The following is a 5446-nucleotide window of genomic DNA, read 5'->3' on the forward strand; positions in this document are numbered from 1 at the left end:
CCGAGGACGCTGTTGGGCTTGCGGACACCCTTGGCAACAATCCAACCCCTACAGTATGACAAATTGAAGCCAAAACATTAGATATTTGAGAAAACGCGAAGGCAAAAGGTTAAATAAGAGTAAATTAACTTACTTGTCCCCATTTGGCCTAATCGACCACCTCTGGTCGGGGGTCGCTGGCACGAGCGGGAGCCCCGAACTACCACGCTGGTAGACGGTATCCCACTGGGTATCCCCCTCACCCAGCTCCTCGTCGCTACCAGCATTGCCAGTTGGCTCAGGCCAGGTATCCCACTGGGTCTCTTGGGACGTACCCTCATCCCTGCTGTGCTCCGCAGTCGTGTGGAAGGAAGCCTCTGGGACACGAGTCTCGTGGGTCAAAGGCTCGTCGACCTGAGGCTCGTCGACCCGAGGCTCGTGAACCGGAGACCGTGTAGCCTCCACCTCAGACGAATCCACCCTAGAAGTCCTCCTGTGCTCAGGTGAATCAGCTTGGGGTGGTGGCGGAGACCGTGTAGCCCTACCTCTCCCGCGGCCACGTGTACCTTTAGTACAACATAAATACCAACATGAGTAATAAAATACCAATATGCATACAACATGAGTACAACATAAATACCAACATGAATACAACGTGTACCTTTAGTGCCTCTCGGCTTCGCGGGTGGTCGACCTCCTCTCACGGGGGCCGCTCCTTGCATAGTAGAGAGCAACACTCTCCGAAGAGGCGAGGCAGGAATGGAAGTACCCATCCCATCACCCGCCGACGAAGAAGCAGCCGCGGCATGCTTTCGACCCTTTCCCACCATCTTTCAACACCTGTCATGACAAAGAGTAAATGAAATTAGTACAACATAAATACCAACATGAGTAATAAAAATTGAATACCTAACATGAACTCAAAATTTATATATAGTATAATAGTTGAATACCTGACATGAACTAATAACAATCGTCCTCGTCTATATATGCTTCGGGGTCAATAAATGCATCATGATCATCACTATCATCAGTAAATGCATCATCATCATCACTATCTAGAAGAACATGTGGAAGGCCACCATTATGTAATCGGTCAAGAAGTGACAGGTCATCCGCAGCAGTAACCTCTTCTTCTTCCAGCTCTTCCTGTTCGGGCTCAGGGGTTAAGACGGATTCACTGTCGCTGTCTACTTCAATGTTCTGGGGTGAAGTAGAGCGGTTCTTGAAACGTTTCTTGGACATACGTGTTTCTTGGAAGAATTCTCCTTCATATGTGTCTGGGTTAATGTGAGGTTCGTAATCCTCTTCATTGAGGGTAGGTGGTCTAAAATGTGGTGGCACTTCATAAACGACATCCCAACCTTTGAGATTTGGATCAGTTTGGCAGGCCCACGGTAGATAGAAAACTTGTGTCGCCTGTTGAGCCGTAATATAGACATCGGGAACATCTAAGTGGGTGTTTTGGTTGATTTCGACTAGTCCTATATGTTCATGAGTCCTTCTAGTCTCCCTCGGCTCAAACCAATAACATTTGAATACTACGACGGTCGGTGGGTTTTCACAATAGAATAGAAGTTCATAAATTGCTTCAACCCTTCCATAATACTCGGTGTCTCCTTCGCCGATAGCAGAGACAGAACAATTTGTAGTCTTTAGGTCGGGCATAGATAGCTCTTTGCCAAAGGTACGAAAGTGATACCCGTTGATGTTGTATTTGTCAAATGAACGAACCTTATAGTCAAAACCATTAGCGACTTGTCTCAACTCGGCGTCCATAGACTCTGCATCAGCCTACAAGTTTAATACGAAAGAATGGATGCATTAGCCGCAAATTAGACCAATAAGTCAAATGGGCCCTTAATGGTAATTAATTACCCTTTGTTTGAACCAAGAGATGAAACCAGGATAGTCGCCTCCATGCTTTGCGAGAAGCTCATACTCTTCGACGGAATCCTTTTCGATGACCGCTCCATCCGAGAATTCGGCGACGTATCGACTATATCAAATATCCGGGAATAAGAGTGGTTCAAAGCAATTAGAAGTTGCGGAACAATAAATTACCGAGAACTTACTCGATGTACGGCCGCACTTCTGTTAGGTTGGTGAAGATATACAATGAAATGGTCCGCCATTCTTCGACATCCAACGATTTCCCTTTCGAAGCACCGGATGGTGCGAGCTTACCTTTGAATAGGCCGAGGTTGGATCGAACTTTTTCTCGATCGCCATCATTGTACCGAGGCTTCGGGTTATGCAAATGATAATTTTTGGCTTCGTAGTGTGCTGTCACGAAGTTTGCCGCCTCCTCAGTAATGAATGCCTCGGCCATCGATGCTTCAATTCTACGTTTATTTTTACACTTAGCTCGAAGCGTCTTCTGCATCCTCTCAGTTGAGTAGGACCATCGATTTTGAACGGGCCCCCCCATTCTTGCCTCGGTCGGGAGATGCAAAATCAAATGTTGCATTGGATTAAAGAAGCCCGGTGGAAAGATCTTTTCTAATTTGCAGACCAACTCCGGCGCCAACTCTTCCATTTCATCTAGCACGCCAGGCGATAGTTCTTTCGCACAAAGAGAACGGAAGAAATAGCTCAGCTCTGCCAGTACTAGCCATTCATCCTCAGGGATAAAGCCACGCAACATCACCGGCATTACCCGCTCAATCCATATGTGCCAATCATGACTCTTGAGCCCAAATATTTTCAATTTCTCAAGACTCGCTCCCCTCTTTAGATTCGCAGCATACCCATTGGGGAACATCAACCGCATTTTCACCCACAATAGCATTTCCCTCATAGCTGGCCTTTCAAGATTGAACCATGCCTTTGGCTTCGCTATGCTTTGCTTTCCTTTCCGTTGTCGCAAGTTTTGCAACGGTCTATCACATAGAGCCTCCAGGTCGATTCTAGCCTTAGGATTATCTTTTGACTTCCCCTCTATGCCGAACAATGTACCAAAAATGGCCTCCGCAATATTCTTTTCAGTGTGCATCACGTCAATGTTGTGTGGGCAAAGGAGGTCTTTGAAGTAAGGGAGATCCCATAAGCATGACTTGTGAGTCCAGGCGTATTCCGTATTATACCCTTTGAAGTATCCTGGACGCAAAGGATCGGGCTCGAGAGCGTTTAACTGATCAAGGGTCTGTTGGCCTGTCAACGCAGCTGGTGCAGTGTTTTTGACAACTCTACCTTTGATGAAATTCTTCTTGTCTTTTCTGAACTTATGGTCAGGATCCAGGAATTGTCTATGCATGTCGAAGCAAGAATACTTGCGACCAGCCTGCAGCCAACGGAACTGAAGAGCTGCCTTGCATGTGGTGCACGGGAACCTTCCATGCACACACCAGCCAGCGAATAGCGCAAACGCCGGATAATCATGCGTCGAGTACATGTACCACACATGCTTTTTGAAATTTGTTTTGGTAGCCGCGTCGTAGGTCTTGATCCCATTATCCCAGGCTTCTTGCAACTCATCCTTAAGCGGCTGCATGTACACATTCATATTCTTCCCCGGATAGTTGGGCCCTGGAATTATCAACGTCAGGAAAATGTTCTTTCTTTTCATAATCTCTCCGGGTGGCAAATTTAGTGAAATGACAAATACAGGCCAACAACTGTATTGTGCTGCCGTCATACCATACACATTGAACCCATCCGTGCTGATGGCAACTCTAGGTTGCCTTGGATCTTCCGATTTATCCTTATGTAATGCATCGAAGTGCCTCCACGCAAAACCATCTGAAGTGTGTACCAGCATCTTGTTCCCATCCGCATCTAGTTCGGTTCTTTTGCCCAATTTGTGCCATGTCATCTGTCTGGCCGTCTCTTCGACCATGAAAAGACGTTGAAGTCTTGGTACGATTGGCAGATATCGAAGAACACTAATGGGGATTTTGGTCTGATTCTTCTCACCCATGCCGTTGTCTACCACAATATACCTGGAAGAATTGCAAATGGGGCAATAGTTCAAGGCCGCATACTCAAGCCTAAATAAGGCACATCCATTCTCACAGGCATGTATCTTCTCATAGGGCATCTTTAGTACACGGAGGATTTTCTCTGACTGGTACAGGTTTGCAGGCAGTACATGGCCTTTGGGTAGAAAGCGTCCAAATATCGTCATCATCGCGTCGTAGCATTCTCTGCCTAGGTTGAATTGAGCCTTCAGAGCCATTACTTGCGCGATGGCATCCAGCTGACAAAACTCAGTCTGCTCGTGGAGAGGACGTTTTGAAGACTCCAGCATTTCATAGAAGGCCTTTGCAGATTCCTCCATCTCATCGTCCGAATCCCGAGCATCATCAAAGTCTTGCACCATGTCTTCAATCCCGGTACCATGCTCGTCGGTGCGACGACGAATCACCTCAGCTCTGGCACGTTGGTCAGACTCACCATGAAAAGTCCACACCGTATAATTAGGCGTAAAACCCCACTTCTGCAAGTGTTTACCCATTTTAAACTCTGTCTGCTTTTTCCAGTTGTCGCAGTTGGGACAGGGGCACCATGTTTTTTGCTGGCCATTTGCAAATGCGGCTCTCACAAACCCCCTGGTTTTTGTTAACCATTCATGGGTCATGTCTTTCTGACTAGGGTGACCAGTGTACATCCAAGCACGATCACTCATGTTGCCTAGCTACCTATGGGGGCACAAGAAATAAATACATAATTCATCATCTATATTCATACGCTAATCAAGTTTGTCAGTTTTATTACGTCCATGCAACCTACACGCTAATAGGTAAAGATAGGTCCTAATCCCACCCGAGTATGTGTAGACTGGGTTCGTTTTCCCATGCTCTGCTCCAGATGCGACGCACAATTTCGGCAGCACCTCCCTGCTGTTCTCCTGATACACGTCTCGGCAATAAGCAGAGAGGATGTGTACCCGGAGAACAACAGGGGAGGCACTGACGAAATTCCGCATCGGATCCGGAGCACAGCATACGGGAAAACAAACCCAATCTACACATACTCGGGCTGTCCATGGATAATGTTGGACAATTCGAAAGGATGGCGATTATAAATATGCAAAGAAATGCATATTTATAGATGTTGCCCTTTCGAACGGGAGACGCATACTGGTCACGCATACTCATGATTGAAGAAACCTATAGCTAGCAAGTTTCATCGGCACGAAGACCGGGACAGAGCAAATTAAGGGGGTAGGAGGAGAAGTCATTTGTGCTCACCAACAAACGTCCAACGCACGTGGAGGTCGTCGAACAACTGCACATTGAAATTCACCCGATCAACACAAATACGATGTTTTTATAATTAACATGATCGGAAAATATGTGACCTAACTCATAATTTTCAAAACTATGACCCCGTGGGCCTCTGGAAGGCCGAAAAGCACCTTCTCGTTCAAAAGAAGGCAGAAGAGGTGTCGGGGGTCGGGGCTTAGTGGCGTCGGGAGTCAGTGCCGTCGAGGGTCGGTGGCATCGGTGGTCGGGGGGTTAGTGGC

The sequence above is a fragment of the Hordeum vulgare genome, chromosome 5H (genome assembly GCF_904849725.1).
Source record: "Hordeum vulgare subsp. vulgare chromosome 5H, MorexV3_pseudomolecules_assembly, whole genome shotgun sequence".
Classification (NCBI taxonomy): domain Eukaryota; kingdom Viridiplantae; phylum Streptophyta; class Magnoliopsida; order Poales; family Poaceae; genus Hordeum; species Hordeum vulgare.